The following is an 18,591-nucleotide window of genomic DNA, read 5'->3' as shown; positions in this document are numbered from 1 at the left end:
AAAAATGTTTCGCATTTATTTTTTCATCATTACATGGGGCCCAACCTTGCTTTGCTTCTGCCTTTTAGCTTTTTCAAAATTTAACACAAACTTTCCCTTCCATCACAATATTACATATTTTGTAACCTGTTAGTGAAGGTTCTGTGGCTTCAGTAGTAGCTCATTAGATTGAGTTTTATTTAAGCTAAATATCACTAAGCTGTTGCCTCACTGACAGAGAATGTGGCATTGTAATCACTTTTATGAATTCATGATTATTATTTTTTTTATGTTGAAGGGAAAATCAGATTATTTTTTTCCCTGGAATGGAAACTTCCCGTGAAGTTTGCTTCTTATTGGGTGCCTTAAATTTCTTAAGACTGGGGAGTAGAGAATGTCACTTCTACTCAAAATTTCATTAATTACTTAAAGCATTGGAATCACAGGAGCCTTTAAAATAGTTTCAGAACACAATCTGTCACACAGTAAAGTGAGTTAAAGTGCGTGTTTAAATGGCAAAGTGAAAATAATCATAAGGGGAAAATGTCAATTGTGATCTTTTTGCATATATTTTTTAAAAATTCAGTTATCTTCACATTCGTTGTTTTTCATCTGATAATTAATTGCACCATAACTAGTTCTCTTACCTCTCAATCTTCATCTCAGGTATAAAATCGCTAACCAGCTATAGTCAAAGTACATAAATACTTTCATCTCATGGCCTTGCTTACTGTGCAGTCAACAAGTCATGTCTGGTATTGCCAGTGCTTTGATTACATCATTGACTTTCTAATTAATTGCCTATAGTTACTGTCTTTAATTGTGTGATTAAATACTGGCAGTAGGTCAAGGTCTACTCATTAATGTCTGTCCTTAGTAGTAAATCTCTTAAGTTTAAAAACTAGAATACCAGCTGTGGGATGTTCCATAGTTCCTGGTAGCCTGAACTTTCCACTGCTTCTTAAAATCTGTTATGAAATACACATAGTGGGACTTGAACCAGCAGGGTTGTGGTTTGGTTTTTTTATTTTATTTTTATTTTGCACCCAGTACTATAAAATATGTGAACATCCTTGATTTCATGTGCACTGCGGAGAGCACATCTTACAATGGCGCTGTACACAGTGATACTGAGGTGGGCAGTTAGTACTTAATGCTTTAGTCATAGTTGCATATTTTTGTAGAAACTGTTGACTCCCAAGAGTATTTCAGCATAATTCCATGTTCACTATTTATCTAGATTGGCTAAATTTATTTATAAAATCTCATTTGAAGTTAGTGGAACAAAAAAAGTTTTGACAGTCTCATGGCTTGCATGATGGACCACTGTATTTAGTTGTTTCCAAAGCAAGATGTACAGTACAATTAATTCTAGGAAGAGAGTCAGTGTTTAGTTCAAATATTGAGTTCACATTCTGTACAGTTTGCAAAGAAGGCTGCTTACAGGAAGAGCCTCCTGAGAATTACTGTAATTGTATCTGAAGTGTAAAATTGCTGTGACAAATACGAAATTTCAAATCAGTACGATCTTTGTAGTTTGCGTGCCCCAAAACAAGGGGGCTGTTCTCTTCCTTGTAAATCAAGATGTACAAGGAAGAGCATGAAAGTCAGTTTGTAGATTTTTTTAAGATAGGACTTCACTAGGTGCTTTTTTTTAGGCCAAAACTTATCTTAGGTGAAAATGCAAGAGTAAATCTCATTTCACAAAAATACAATTTAAAAACTGATTTTGCATTGTATAATTTATGAATAGAATTATAGGGCTTTGAAGTACACTAAATTTTGCAGTTGCATATCTTCAATTTGAAAACAATGTATAACAATCTTACTTGACATTCCTGAAACATGATAAAGATGCTCTAAAATTGTCTGCTACCTTTCACACAATATCAAAAACCTAAGAATTGTGTGCACGTGAATGCATGCAGGTTTTAAACAGGGAAGTAGCAGAAAAAACTGTTTTCAAAGATTTATTGATTCAAGTTTTACAGAGCTTTAACTATCCTTACAGTAAATTATCTGATTGTAGTATTTGGGAGTTTAAGACACTTTGCTGCTGTTCTTTGTCTGTGTTTACTGTTCACTTAAATTTTCTGTGGTTTAAATAAGAAGGGAGCCAAAATAGCTGATTTTTATTTCTTTTTTTTAATGAAGAACATCCCGACTAAAATAATTGTGATACATTTATTGAACATCTTTAGCTTTTGGACTTGTTTGAAATTTGGCATATTGTGAAATTTTAACAGGTTACATAAAATGCATTTAAATGTCAATCACAAATGTCAGTTTTCCCCTGTTACTTAAAGCGTTTAAAGGATGTACACATGAACCATAGTGAAGCATTTTCGCAGGGGATATTATCCTTCTGATGTTGAAAGTAGGCAAACCCATGACAGCTGGACTTGAACGACACATGTTCTGCAAAGCTTAAAAAGATTAGGAAGCCCTCGGTGATTCCCATATACCCAGTTTTGAGCCTTCCCGAGCAGCTCTGTCCAGGCCATACAGACAACTCCAGCAACTGGTGGCGTGAGGATGAGCTTCAGATAACGTGCAACGTCTTTCCTCTTGACCAAAAAAACCCAGAAGCTGCAGAGTACTTTCAGAGAAAGGATGACTTCCGAGTGTACAGTGACTGGTCAGAACTTATTCCTGAATGAATATTTAATCAGGAGATGTAAATATGTGTTTAAATAGTTGAAGGATGTGTGAGATTTCGGTGACCTTGTGACTTACGCAGGCAAAGCCTCTAAGCTCAGAGTTAGGTAATCAGTAAGACTATTGTTGGCGTTGTTTCAGATTCAAGTAAGATCAGATTTTGATTATGAACTATTCAGGGGAAAAAACGTAAAGTATATGGAAAGCTTTTTTAAAAAAATCAGTTTAGCGACAGGGATGAAAAGTAAAGTAGGATGTTGTTTCTTTTTCCCCTTCAAAACAAGCAGGTTATAGGACCTATTTATTGAAAAATTTGTTTCCATTTCATGTTAGCTCCAAGGATGGTTTTTACTGAGATTTTCAACACTGGCTGCATGCTGTGAGAGTAAATCTGCCTGCAAGTTAAGTATCAGAAACCTAATTTAACAGGTAGTTTGTCAGCAGGACTGCGTGCAGGTAGAATATATTCTCTTGACAGGATGGTACCTTACACGTATGTAGGCTTTGTCTGGGGGAAAAAGTTACATCTTTTATACAACTCCAAAATACTTCTTGTAAGTTTATATCTACATACCTTGCTAATAATTTAAACTTTAGCTACTTCAGCATGTATTTAAATACTTTTAAATTGTTTATATCAAATTACTGGGTATATTTAATTAAAAGAATAATCCCATATTCTGTTCTTTGTATGTATTCCAAGTTTGGATTTTCAGTTGAAGAGTTTCAGCCTGTATTATAAATTTAAGTTGAAAATCGTTTGTTCTCTGAGCATACTGGTTCTGTGTTTGCCATAATGCAGTATATAATTTTTAAGTTAATTGGAGCTTGTGTCCTTTGTTTAGTTATAATAAATGTATCATTTTGAAGTCTCATCTCTCCATTGTTTTTTCTGATGCTTTGGATTATTTAGTGGTAATTTGTCGCTGTTCAGATGAGATGCCAGTCACAGAGCGGGACAGTGGTGAGCTGAGTATTGTAACTGAAGTGTTTGGGGTGGAAGAGGGCAAGCGAAGGACAAATTTTTAAAGCAGGGGAGGTGGTGGGTTGTGTGGAATTTGGGGGGGTGTCAGTTCTTGCAGAAACGCTCTTGATGCATGTGGGACTGCTTGCCCCGTGTAGTGAATGAACTGTGCGAAACCATTCTGTCTAACTATTATATTTTTAGGTATGAAAATGGGAAACAGTGCACTCTACTGTTAGGAACTTGTGGAAATGTTGAGATCTATTTCAAGTAGAAGTAAGTCTCCTTAGGAAGGATCTGGTTGTGGTCTTTGTCCAAATTAGGGGAGAAAACATGTCTGAAGTGGTTCCAGAGATTATTTTATGCCATGCTGTGCCCCTCGCCCCTGATTTTGCAAAATGAGATGTATTCCTTTGTAATCCTAATATTCTTCACGAAATTCATCTTGGTGAACAGCAGACTTTTAAGTCAAGCGTATCCAACAATATGCTTTTTCAATTAAAAGCTGTTAATGATTTGTTGTTACTGCTCCTCCTGAAGCCTCGTCAGCCTGGGTGGGAAGGCAGAGAGAGCCCGAGCCAGCAAGGTGTCCCCTGCGCGTCTGGTCCCTTGGAAATGACTGAGCTATCTCAAACATAACTTGTATTGCTGCTGCTTGGGAAGCTTCGGTGCTCGTCTTGGCCCAGCTGTGGTCTGCGCTTACAGAAATGCATAGCAGAGAAGATCCAGACCCGAAATATGTGGAGGTCCTGTTGTCAACACAGGCCCCCTGCAAAAGTAGTTCATTTCCTGCCTGCTTTCAAGTAGGATTTGGGAACATGCAAACATTAAATCTACTTTGTAGTGTCAAAGTATTTCAACAGATGTCTGAAAACAACCTCCTGCCTTGAGATGCTTTTAGAATAACTTAATAAGTTAGGTTGGGTTGTAGATTTTTCCTTTTTTTACTTAAAGCCAAGTACCAAATAAATGGCTTAAAAAGCAGCAGAACTTACTCCTTTTATGCTTTTGCTTTAAAAATTTCCTTTAATGACAGATTTATTTAGGGTGAATAGGACTGTTGTGCAGCAGCGTGGTAAAACAGAGCAGCAGAGAAACTGGTGTTGAGTTTGTAAATTAAATGTGGACATTGGCAGGTGGGTTCGAACGTAGTCACCGTGTCCTGAACGCCCAGGGAAGAGACTGACTTCTGGATCCAGTTTTGCTGAGATATACTGGTTATACCAAAGAAACTATACTCTTTATTATACATTTATAAGAACTATGTCTAGTTATTGTTACAATCTAAAGAAAAAATAGGCTTTTTTGGAATTTCTTGCTTTGGTGTAGGGGGAAACAAAATGGTGGTAGCCCATGATCAAGCAGAGTGCCTGGCCAACCTGGCTGGTGCGTAGGTGATAGGCACAAGCCAAATTCAAGTCTCAGAACAGCCGAAGCTGGAAGGGACCTCCAGAGGTCATGTAGCGCAGCCCCATGCTCAGAGCCGCATCCCATCAGGGTTTGAGTATCTCCAAGGATGGAGACTCTGCCACCTCTCTGGATGGACCTCTCCACAACCTGTGCCAGTGCTTGATCACTCTCAAGATTGAGTTTTTTTCTTATGTTTCCCTTGTGACAGATAATGGTAATCTATTATTACAGGTATGAATTTGTGCATTGTCTGCAAATATACACAGAGGGAATGGTAACTGATTTCACGAATTAGAAATAATAGATAACTGATACAACTTCACTGGGTGGAAGCTTCTTTTATATCAGGCTCGTAATACAGGTGTGCAGAAAGCTGGTTGGAAAAACCGCTGACTTCATGAAATCACGGTCTTAAAAATATTAATATAGAAGGACCTTTGTTGCAAGTTGTTTTGGTGAACTGTCATTTAAAGAGTGAATACGTATGCGTGGCGGTGGGGGAGAGATGGATAGTCTTGTGGTTGTTTCATCGACCTGAGGCTTGAGAAATCTGTGTTCAGTTAATGCCTGTACTTTCAATAAAGCATTGCTTGGCTCTTGTGCCACCGCAACATAAAACCTCCTTGACAGTGACTGGGCAGACAAGTTCTCCAGAGCCGAGTCTGCCGGTTCAAGGACCCAGTATAGTATTTTGTCATGATAAGGCTTTTAAATACTGAATGCAGTCAGTGACAGACCATACCAAACAGTTTCCCTGGCTAAGGAATCTTACTTTTCTCACTGCTTATATATTGAAAAGCATCTGTGGTACTTTCTTGAATTATTTCTCAACTCTGATGTGAACAGGAGGATGTTTGTAGTGTGTTTCTAATTCCCCGTACTCTGTGCTCACTTCCATTTTTGCATATTGTCGGGTATAAATCTTTCTCAGTAGTTAAATATCCTTCACAGGTCAAAATTCTTTGGGGGCTCATTAGCATGTAAAATTTTACCCTTGCCAAACCTTCTGTGGTTTTCAAACATCAGTTTCTCTCATCTAACTGGCGTAAAGGATTTCTGCTATGCAAGAGATGGATCTAATTCAGATTTGCCTCTTTCCGTCTAGTATTTCTCTTTATGTATATTGGCAGAGCAGACCCCTTCATGAATGGCCTGATTTATGTCTCAGTGAATGCTGCAGCCAGCAGTTCAAGATGTCAGGTCTCCCGTGCGGGTTGGGAGCGGCTGCGGATTCTCCATCCCCCCCTCCTTTTGTCTCAGCTCCAGCCCGAGAGCCATCCAAGTTCCTTCCTCGCGTTTTCTAATCATGTTTTCACGTCCTTGGTTAGGCGGGATCTTCAGACTCCATCTGAAGGAGAGCTTCTGCATGGAGCTGAAGGGCAAGTGGGACATGAGCAACAACAATGAAAAGATAATAATAAAAATGTCTTAAGAGTCTTAGTAAATTAAGATGGGAGTTAACAACCTGTCATGCAGAAAACCTGGGGATCTCTGCAGCCCACTCCAGACTTGTAAGATTCCCCCCCCGCCCCCCTCGATTTAATCAGGTAATATATCCCAAAAAAGGAATCAAATCAGCAGGTTTTTCTTCTCCATCCTTCCTATCCCCCAACCTTTCCCTTTTCTCTATCCCTTACTTAATAATGCAGGACTAAGTAGGAAAGATTTATGGAGTCTTTGTTGCACTGTAGTTTCTCAGTATTTTGCTTTGCACTGGTGGCAGTAGAGTCGAAATATAGTGACCATTAAACTTTCCAGTGAACGTCTCCTCCCTAGATGGCTTCAAGTGCTTGGTCTGCGTAGAGTAGACTCAGTCATTAGTCGCCTTCATCAAGCTCCGCTCTCACCTTCCTCATCATAATTACACCAGCTCCACCGTGGTCTCTGTGCAGTCTCTGTGTGCAACGCTCATAAGAGCAGAATGCTTTTATCCTTCCCTTTGAATCCTGTGTGCTCTTAGCACAGGGAACTGCGTGTGCCCTTCCAGAAGCCACAGCACTTCAGGGGAAAAAAAACACGCTCTTAGGATGAATCTTCAAAATCAAGAGTGACGTTGAGAAGAAGGCACACACATCCCTATTTTTAGGCCCACCTTCTGTGACCAGAGTTACCCATCCAAATTCTGTGATTAAATTAAAATTATGGTCCCTTAGTGACTCAGTGTGATTTAATCTGAGGTGTTCCTAAACTACTTGGGTCATCTTTTTCCACAGAAAACCTTTGTACCCACTCTGAAAATGAGAACTTTTTGGGTATCTCGGTTTTGGACTTGTGAATTCAAGAATTGACTGATGTCAACCCAAAAAAGCTCCTCAAAGAAATGATGGGGAGGAAGCATTAACAGAAAAACCTTATTTGTACCTCCGAATAACTTTGCGATCAAAAGAAACCTGGTGTGGAAAACAGTTCAACTACCTGAGCTCATAGAGACCTGTAGCAAAGAAGGAAAAAGGGGTGGGGGGGGGGGGAATTTGATGATGTGGGCATTTTGGTGGTGCTTTCTTCCCTCTCATTTGCCCTTGAGTGAGCAGGGTACTATAGTACTGATTTTAATTTTGTACATATGAAGATATCCTTGGGCAAGAGAAATCTATTGTACCACCAAGCTCGATACTTTTACTAAAGTCCTTGGTTAAAGTCAGGCACTTCAAGGAAGTGGGGTAAAGTCTTTTTTTTTTTCTTGTCTTTTTTTTTTTCTTTCTTTTCTTTTTTTTTTTTTTTTTAATCATGGAACAACACAGTGGCTGATAAAGCAGATACATGTCACCTGCTTTTTGCAGAAGACTAGAGGGAGAATGAATTGGGGTTGGACTAGATGATCTCCAGAGGTCCCTTCCAACCCTAACCATTCTGTGATTCTGTGATTCTGTGATTCTGTGATTCTGTGACTTTACCTGCCCGAGCACAGGGACCAGCATCTCCCCGGGGTTCCCACCTCGGGAACGACATCCACGCTGCAAAAAACCACTCCCCCGCTCCCCCCCCAAAAAAAAACCAAACCCAAACAACCTAACCCAAAGCCCAAACATCTGCACCCAGTTAATCCAAAGCCGCAGCTGCAGCCCCAGCCCCGGGAAGGTTCCTGCGGGCCCGCCCGGCGAGCGGTGGCATCTCACTAGATGGCGTGCCCCGACCGCCCAGCGCCGCCCGGCCCCGGCACTGCCTCCCTCCCGGCCCGGGGAGAGGGGGGGAAAAAGGGATGCACGGCGCCTTACTTCCCTCCTTTCATCACGTGCCTGATTTTTCCCCAGCTTGTCTTTACGTCCCGTTTCATGTTCTGCCCTCACAAGATCTTTTTCTCAGTTTGGTGTTTCTCAAATCTTTTCTTCCACTGAGGATGCTGTTAATGCAAGGTCGTGTTGCTGCACGCCGCCCCTCCCCTCCGTGCTCGGTCCCCCATCATAGAATCACAGAACGGTTTGGGTTGCAAGAGACCTTAAAGATCATCGAGTTCCAACCCCCTGCCATGGGCTGGGACACCTCCCACTAGACCAGGTTGCTCAAAGCCCCATCCAGCCTGGCCTTGAACACCTCCAGGGATGGGGCATCCACAACTTCTTTGGACAACCTGTTCCAGTGTCTCACCACCCTCACACTAAAGAATTTCTTCCTAATAGCTAATCTCAACAGACAGATTATCCCATGTTTCATGTCCTCTCTGCTGGCCAGTGTAATAATGCTTGCAAACCAGAATAAATCTTTGCTGTCTGGTATAATCAGCCAATGGACTTCCCAAAATTAATCCCTCTCTAAAATACAGCATCACTTCTAGGAAGTTCTCTGATCTTGTTTTAAAAGTTGACAGTGAAACAGAATCCGCTGCAATCCTTTGGTGAGCTCCTGCACTTGTTTATTGCTATCACTCTGTGGTTTGTGGGGGTTTTCTTGCGGAGGGAGGGAGAGGGGAAAGAGTCTTTAAAAACAGAAAAATAACTTAACTCCCCACCCTTGGAAAATCAAGCAACACAAAGCCAAACTGTCTCTAGCGAATTTGTCTCATGCTCGTTTCTATTCATTTGACTTCAGTCGGCTCGATGGAAAAGCTCCTGACAATGTTTTCTTTGTGGGGCTGCTTACGGGCTGCATTAACACGAGTAACTCTGGACCTGCACAGCTCCTCCAAAAGTTTCCTGACTCTTGCTAGTGACCTGTGTACTGCCCTGCCCAGAGTCCCCCCCTTCTGGGCCGGTGATGTGCAGCCTTTGCTTAACTCTTCACTATTGACGTTCTGATCAAGGTGTTCAAACATGCCTTGTGGGATTTTTGCCTACCTTGGCTGCAGAGCATTCCATTCCACTCCACATCTAGAGGTGACATCCAAAGAGCCCTGAAGGTACCATCCTTTTGTGATGATTTAAATTGCTAATCTGGGTTTGCGTCTTCCCACTCAGCACTTTTTCCGTTGCTGTAAAAGCAGTGGTGGTGCCGGTGTGCTCTCCTGTGCAAACAAAGGCAGATTCAGCTGTTGTCTCAAGGGCTTAACAAATGTATTGCTCAGTGCTATAAACACTTAGTTAACAAAAACTGAAAGTCCATTCTCATTTCTTTGGTATGAGGCATTTTTAGGATCAAACACTAGGTCAGGTTAGAGTGGGTTACGCACACGTGATTGAGTGGTTTGGATGCGATACTTCAAATGACTCAGGCATGTTTTAAAAAAAAGTAGTTTGGTGAAGAGTTATGAATCAGAGAATCAGAATAATTCAGACTCGAAGGGACTCCCAGGGTCATCCAACCTTCTGCTCAGAGCAGGGCCAAATTCAGATCAGGTTGCTCCCAACCTTGTCTAGTCGTGTTTTGCTTGTCTCTAGGGACGGAGATTACACAAATCCCTGGGCCTTGTGTCTGACCACCTTCATGGTGAGAATTTTTTCCTAAAATCTGGTGGGTATGGCCAATGTCGTGTCTAGTGTCTGCTGCCTCTTGCCCTGTTGCTGTGCACCCTCACGAAGAGTTTGGCTCCATCTGCTGTGCAACTTCTCATCAGGTAGCAGCAGATTGCAATAAGGTCCTCCTGAAGCCTTCTCTTCTCCAGGCTCAGCAGGGCTGGTTGGCTCAACCTCTTCTCACACATTATGTCCTCCAGTCCCTGACGTCCTGGGGCTGGATCCTGGACACCTCTGCTGGATCCACTCCAGTATGTTCATGTCTGTCTTGTGCTGCGGAGCCCAGAACTGGACCCAAGACTAAAGGTGTGCCTCAGCAGTGCTGAGGAGAGGGAAAGGGCTCATTGGTGGCTCACGGTCAACTTCACTGAAACCTTTTCTGCAAAGATACTGTCCAACTGGTCAATGACCATCATGGGGTCCCCAACCCCTAACCATGGGGTTATTCCTCCTGGGAGCAGCTGGTTTCTCCAGCCTGTCAAGCTCTGCTTGCACGCAGCCCCTCCCCTCCAGAGGAAGGACCACCATGAACACAACGTTGAACACACAGCTGAACAAGAAGGGTTGAAATGGAAACAAGGAGGTCACATGGTTAATGCACGATGTGGAATAGTTGAGTCTTACTTGTCAAATCCAAGAGGTTATTCAGGGTAAAACCAGTTTAATGCCAGGTCTGGAATTGGTGACAATTTACGCAATTATTATTAAGTGAGCAAACTACCATGTGGTGTTATAGAAGGTCTGAAAAAAAATACTAATAGACTGTTGGTTCAAATGTGAAAGTGCTAAACTCATCGACTATGACGTGCTCTAAAAATAGACTTGAGCCTCTGCATCAAAAAAAATAATGCTTCCCTTAGGAAGACTTAACCAGGTCTAAACAGAAAGCTTTCTGGCCGATGTCCAACTACTATTTTTTATTAAAGTCCTGTAATTAACTTTCTTTTCATTACTTTCTGGTGGGAAGTTTTCTTTTTTCTTTTCCCGATTTCTTTTAAGTGATGGTATGTGTTCAGTTGCTACAATGACGAGAATAATGGCATTCCTATCACCGTGAAACATTGTAAGTTGAAAAGTTTATGTGATTTTTGTACGTACTGGTCTTACAAGTTGTAAATAACCCGTTCGTTATTTACACTACGTGGGGTAAAACTCTAAACAGAAAGCTGTTCTTCAACTCACCTTCAAATCACATGTTTTCTGCCTCACATATTTTCTGCCCTACATGTTTTCTAGATGTGAACTATAGCAGTATAGATTTTTTTCAACTTATTTAACAGTGCTGGCAGCTGCAGTTTAGAAGCTGCTGTGCAGCAGAGCTGGAACTCACTAGACCTTTGTCCAAAGTCAATGGGTTACGGGGTTTTTGTTCGATCTATAGATATCTACACTGTTTGCCCCTCGTCTCCTTGCCCTACAGCAGTCATTAAAATGCTGCCTCGATAGTTCAGAGCTACTGTTTACTAAAAAGTGTTCCACAGCTTTAGGAACTGTTCAGTTGTTTGTTTTCCTACGGTATCTAAGGGTTGTAAAAAACAGATTAAAACCCTGAAACATCTGTTTCTAGGTCCAGGCAGAGCCTGAATCCAGGCGAGGATTCCTTTGGGATCAGCCTCACAAGGCAACCGGGTGACTGCAGATCGCCATGAGACCAGTGGGTTAAAAGGTATTTTCAGATTGTAATAAAACAGAATACAAAATATAATGATACCAACAAAAAATACGGTGATATCTTCCATATTGAGTTCTACACTTTCTGGCTCCCAGCCCCAGAAGACCTGGTTTACGCAATGACTTTGCCTATAGCTGCTGTCTGGCTACCAAGTCTTTACATCACGCTGTAGCCTTGCCCGCAGAGAAACCTCCTGAGTATCTAGTGTGAGCTGAAAAGTGGTTAGCTGGAAGTTAACTATTGAAATAAACCCGCAGGCAGTGGTGGAGTCTCCCTGCCTTGCTGTCTTCCAACCGAGGTCTATTTGTCATTCCTGACATAGGATGCGCCACTCCTTGGTGCGTGTGTGGGGGAATTACTTTTCAGAAGGAGTTAACCACAAACCTGCCGTCAGCGAGATAAATTTCAGCAAAGACGTAAGCAAGAAGGTGTGATCCAGTGCACAAATTCCTAAGGAGGAGGCAACAGCTGGTGAGGCTGCAGCGCGGCGGAGAAACATCTGGAAGCTATGGGAGACTCTAATCCAAGTGGGACAGCGTGACGCCGTTTGTCTGCCTTGTCAGAGCCTTCTGGGCCAGCTTCATAGGAAAGCTGTATATGAGATAAGGGAGGTGGCTACACCGGGTGCTGACGAGGTCTGAAGTACAGTACATTGAAGCCAGGTTTGGGTATTGCTCTTCCCCACTAATGCTGATGAGCTGGAGTGGTCCAGATTAATGAGAATAGTGAGCGGTTGGTTGCTGTGAGGAACAGTTAATGGCATCGCATGGCTTTAATCTAGAAAATCGGGGACTGAAGGCAGGAAACACTCAAGTTCGGAAACATTTGCTGCACGGGGCCCGGTGAGCTGTTCTGCTCTACAGCTGCTGGGATGAGATGAGAGCAGTCAACTTAATTTTCAGCGAAATTACCGGAACAGTAGGGTTTCTGCAGACTCTCACTAGCACAACTTGAGGCATTGCAGTTTCTGGTGTCGGCGGGATCTTGCTCGGCCTGTAGCTAACAGCTGTGACAGCTGCTGCAACTCAGCAGTTGATGTGTTAATTTAAACCAACACCACTCACGCTTTAAGCTATTGTGCCAGACTACGGCATCGAAGAATTTGGGATGGGACCATGGGACATCTCTTATCCAATGTCCTGCACAAAGCAGGTCCCAACCAGACCAGGTTGCCCAGGGCTTTGTGCAGCTGAATTCAAGGACTCAGTCCCAGTTTGGAGATACCACAATCCCTCTGGACAATCTATTTGTGGTATTTGACCACCTTTACAGTGAATTGTTTATACTTATGTTTAATTATAACTGCCTGTGTTGCAACTTATGTCCATTACCTCTCCCCTATCATGGTGCAATCAATAATGTTAGTCATTACTTAATAAATCCCTCAATTAACAGCGTGTTTCTCTGTAACTGCCTACTGGGTTCTAATTTCATGATGCTGCAGCAGTGGAGGACGTGCACCATTCCCGCTTTGGCCAGTTTCGAGCATCGTAAGAGGGCGACTGTACCAGCCAGGCCGCAGAGATGCTGTTCTCCCCTCGCACCGGTGCCTCTCCCGCACATCCCTGCCCGGCGCAGCCGGCTGCGGCCCTGGGAGCAGCTGCCTTTCCGCAGGGCAATGAATTCATCCCTGTCCGTAGTTGGTGAGCAGTGGTTGAAAGCGCTCTGGGATCCTTGGGGAGGAAAAGGTCTGTAAAGACTGGAGTTTTTTGTTATGATGATTTCTAAAACAAGACTTTAAAATGCCTTAACGTAAGCAGTTCATTGGAAGGGTTACAATTTGGGGTGTTTTACGAGGGGAGAAATTATTTCCAAGAACCAAGTTAGAGTAAGTCCCCCTTAGGACGATGCAAAAGGAGAGTTCCAGTGTATTACAAAACTAGCATGGCTGTAGCTTTCTAAGCTTTTAAGATCCCTTCGTATCAGGGGGAAAGGGGAAAGAAGAGTCAGGCAGCCAGAACAGGAATCTATCTCTATTGGGAAACCATTAGAAAGATGCAATGCAGTGGCTGGGACCCAGGCAGAATTTGAATGTCATCCCTTTTCTATAAATAATACATAAGCATCATCGTATTTTTGAATGCAGAGCCCAGAGGGAAATAATCTCTCTTGATTGAACTGGGACATAACGTTCTGGACTGGAATTCAGAGGTCCCAAGTTCAGAGGTCCTGGGTGGTGTGTCCCAGCTGCTGGGTGCTCTCCCCTCCTGCTCGAGCATCTTGGGAGCAAAGGGTTGAGGATGCTGCACCAGAAGCAGATCAGAGGGCTGCAGCCTTTTGCTTTGAGGGTTGTCCCAGATGTACTGCAACACCCACAGGAAAATGAAACATTTACCATGAATAATTTCTCATCTCTGGACCACAAGTTGGGTATTTACCACCTAGATCCACACTCACAGGGTTGCGTCTCTGTCAGCTCAGAGGGATGCAACTCGAAGAGAAAGCTTTTGGGGCAAATGTTGGAGTTTCTCATGGGAATTGAGGGTGAGCAAAGAACAAAGGGCACATCCTATCCAGCTTTCAAGAGTGATGTTGCTCTCTGTCTGGGACACTTCCATGGCGCTCACTCGCTGTGCTGTCCAAGTCACTCATCTGTTACTGTCATGATACCCTACGCACCGTCCCATAGGTGGTGGGATGATGGACTAAGGCCTCGGTGGTCTACTATTTTTGAAGTTTTGTGAAGCTGGCTCCAAGGAGGTGTGCAGTCCTGGTTTAGTGATAAAATTATGCTGACAAAAGTCCTGGTGTTTTTTTGCCGTGTCAGCTTAACCCGCACGTCCTCGTGGCTTAGAGCACAAGGTCTGGCTTTGCCCTCCTTTGCTTTCAAAGCCCATTCACATTGTCTTTGTATGAGTTTGTGCTGGGCATGGGAACTTGGCTTGGGAACACCGCTCAGCTCTGCTCCGTTGCAAGCCAGCAAGGAGAAACTGCTATAATGTTTTCTGCCGTTACAGTCTCCCAAGATGCGAGGAAACATCACAGCCCCTGTCTGCTAAGCACTGAAATCGGGGACATGCCCCTTATTTAGTGCTTATGATGTGAACAGACAAGGCATGAACAAGGATTTGATAGCAAAATACAGGAGGGTTCAGCAACTTGCAAGTCAACAGGTGTGCAAAGTGGCAAATGAGGTGTCCCACGTCCCCATCAAGTGTCCTGTCTGGTAAGAGGCACTGCCTTGCTCACCTTGGAATTGCTCTATATGCAAAAAATATGTCCCACATTTCTATGGGGACTGGCTGATTTACACAGCCTGCCCTCCCTGTGCCTGAACTAGAGAATAGAACTGATGGAAAAGAAATGAAGTGGTTACTAATTAGAAATTAGCTCATTAATAGAAGACATCTGCTTCACATTAGGCGGGGAGAGATGAAGAAGGCTGAACGCCATGTCCCCGGTGACTGGCTGCTTATGGAGTCTGCATTAAACTAGAAATCAGGCTTTTTTAAGGTGTTTTTTCCCACCCTGGAGATGTCCATGTATTGAGGCCTGAGTGATGATGAACAGCAGTGATGAGACAGGGCATTGCGCAGCGCAGAGAACCTGCCTGTGAAGGATCCCCGTTCTACTGCGTGCAGGGGTGATCCACCCTGCCCCACATCACACTTTGGGGCCAGCTCTGCCTCGTTCGAATTCCTAACCTTGGTATGGGCAGAAATGGGAAAGAGGCTTCTGGATTTGGAAGGAGAAACTGGAATCGCCCCTGCAGTAAATTCAGTCAGGCTGGAGCCTGGGATTTGAGATGTCGATGAGAGCAGTCTCCTCTACCAGGTGCCCAAAGGCCCTCCCAGGATGTGCAGTCCTCTCCAGGGAGGTGATGGACCTGGGAGGTAGTTTGGTCTTGTGAGCTCTGGGTGCAAAATCCAAATCACTGGAGGAACACCAACAGATAAATGATCAAAGCAGTTTTTAAAGCACTTGAAGTGATTGGCTTCCCCAGCCACCCCAGTGCTTCAGGAAATGCCCATCATGGCATTGGGTGAATATTTCAAAGCAGGAGAACGTACTGGCTCCTCCTGAGCAGCTGTGGTTTTCTCCTAGAACTCAAAGAGGAGGAGGATGAAGAATTGCACATGGGCTGCTGTAAAACTGAAATACCATGAAGTCTAAAGGTGAGCTCCTTGTACGTCCTGGAGAGTGCTGGGCAGGAGATGCCAGGGAATTTCTTGTTTTATTTTCTGCTGGAGAATTTGGAAACCATGCATGTGAGGAGGCAGGGCTGTCAAAGAAAACAGTTATGAACGGTGTTTGGGAAAATGCAAGTTATCTTTCCCTGGCCATATTCCTTTAAATATGTCCCCCTCCCCTAAATGTTCCCAAACTCTTCTCAGTTATCTTTCTGTCCAAATTTCCGTCCCTTCCAAAGCTGAAACACTTTCATTGTATTGAAATTAAATGGAAAAAGAAATCCCCAAATAAATCTGAAAGCAATTAAAAAAATTTTAAATAAAAAAAACCATTTTTCCTTGAAAACCATTCAACTGGCCATAATCAAATCCTCTCCCATTAAATTCCCATAGATTGCAGGAGTGGTGGGATGGGCGCTCAGCAGATTTTGACCCTGACAGGGGCAGCAGACTCCTGATTGCATCAGCTGCAAAACTCCTTTCCTCGGTCACCACATGGATTTTCTGCTTATGGATCAGCAGCATTTGGATTTTGGGGCTTGTCTACCAGGTAAAATTGTCCAGAATAATCTATTTTGCAAGAGCTGCTCTGGAGCTGGTGCTCATCTGAAGCCTATTGAGGGAGTGTATTCCAGAGCGATTATTAATTATCCCATGGTAAAATGACTCTTACCGTGGAAGACAGTGGTCTGGGCAGGGAGCTGCTCCAGCGCAGTGATTGTGGAATAGCTTATTCTGCAATAGCTCTTCTGGTCAAGTTCCCTATGTCGGCAAGCCGCGAATCCCTGCTGCGGAGCGGGTAGGAACGCACCAAGCACACGCAGCCTCTGGCTTTATGGACGGCCGTGCGGCTGCAAAATGATGAATCCAATAATATTATTATTGTGCTTGCCTTTGAGCGAGAAAGAAAGATCTCTATTAATACCGACGTCTCCTGGATTTTTCCCCTCCTTTAAACATTATGCACTCATCTATCTCTGCACAGGTACGCTGAGTTGCTGGACCCTTCTCCCATTCCCTTCCCACTGAAAAGTTGACTTGTTTTATCAATATTTCTTAACTCTCTCAACCCCATGGGTTTTATCACTCTGCCCAAATGGATGCAACCCCCTTTTATTTTAACCGCATCTGTGATTTTTTGTCAGTGTTCCTTGGATTCCCCTTTTACTCCCCTGGATGGCTGATGAGGTTAAACAACAGCAGGCAGCTCTCCGGCCCCACGGTGCCCGCAGTGAGAGCATCGCTGTACATCATTACTCCGTGTTTACAGTCTTCTCGGGCAGCTTTCAATTGGCATGACAGTGTTTTCCTGCCCGAGCCAACTTGAATTAATTTGGAGCATATGATTTCAGGACACAGTATCAAGTCCTTCAGTGAAATCTAAATAGATTGCAGCTGCTCTGCACTCTATTAACCCCATCATTTTGTAATTCTGTCCAAAAAAACTGAGGGGAAAGGCAAAGAAAGCTGAAGTCTGGCAGGATTTTGATTCCACAAAATCGAATGTGAGTTGGAGGGAGTGTAAGCAATGCTTTCCTGGAGCAGGGTAGCAGGTCAGCCTGGTGGATTTCCTTGTCTATAACATGAATGTCTTCCTTTACCTCTGCATGCCCCTTTTATCCATAATTAATGATTGCTGTGTTCCCCAAAGTGCAAGTATTTGTGTCCCTCATGGCTAGTATAAAATTTTCTGAAACACCTCATGATTTTGGCTCGTATGTTCTCAGCTGCTGTCAGCTTCCAAGTGGACTTCTGGTCCTCAGGGATGGGTTCTTCAAAGTAGTTAAATATACAAAATAAAAATAATTTAAAAATTGACAGGACCCCCAAAACAAAAGGTAAATAAAAAGCCTTGAGTCTTTGAGGCTCTAAGCTGAAGCATTATGGTTTCATAGACCAAAAGGAGGCTTTAGAGATGCACCAGCCCTATGCCTTTCAGCACAACATGACTTTTACTGGTGATCTACCATCCCTCCAGTCTAGAGGGCCGTTGACTCATTTTTGGCATTGAGGGATCCCAGACAAATACCTGTAGGGGTTGGCTATGGTAGTGTTGGGTTTTATCATTTTCAGATCAGCTGGCAGTGTTTCCTTATACACATTCAAGATAATTCCTGTCCTGCCCTCTGCTCCCATTCCTCGTTAACAAAAACTTCCAGAGACCTAATACTGACAAAACCCTTGGATTCTCTTTAGGACTTTGCAAGCCTTTGACCTCAATAATGCTGTGGGACACAAACCAAAGTGAAAGTCTTGGACAAAATGCTGTATGTTCTTTTTTTTTTTTGGTTCAAATTATATTAGTTGCCTGTTGACCTCCTAATGGGTCCTGGTTCTGTTGTCCTCCAGGTGTTTAACAGTCTGTCTTCACTCAGTTATTGCTGTGTTTCTTCTTCCCTGCCGTTATGTGGTGTCTATCCTTGTAATTATCTTTCATATTTGCCGTTCACCACATGTAAGCACATCCTGGTCTTCAAAATTGTGATGAGAAAACAAACCAGAAACACACATCTTGATGGTATAAAGACTAGCCAGTTAATTCCCCCACTGGGATAAGAGAAGAGTTACTGAGTAAACTTATTTGTGTATATTCACTTTTTCCAGAAAAGAAGAGACTTCTCTTCCCTAACTGTGAAGGTGGCTGGCAGTTGCCCTTTCCTGCTAAAGCATCCCGGCTTTGCACTTGCGTCCTCTCCACTGGAGGAACCCACAGCCCAAAGCTGGCATTTCCACGCTCAGTGCTTGTGAATCAGCAGCAATGAAGATGTAACTAAAGCTGGGAGCCTGCTCGAGCTCCTGTAGGAGATGAGATGTTTGCTATCGCTTCTGCTGAGTGGGACTGGGCTGTGGTTACACGCTTTGGCATCAGCACGGGCTGCTTTGCTGATCTCA

The sequence above is a fragment of the Charadrius vociferus genome, unplaced genomic scaffold, assembly GCF_000708025.1.
Source record: "Charadrius vociferus isolate BGI_N301 unplaced genomic scaffold, ASM70802v2 scaffold213, whole genome shotgun sequence".
NCBI classification, from domain to species: domain Eukaryota; kingdom Metazoa; phylum Chordata; class Aves; order Charadriiformes; family Charadriidae; genus Charadrius; species Charadrius vociferus.
The sequence above is the reverse complement of the archived record's forward strand: the minus strand, read 5'-3'. Positions refer to the sequence as shown.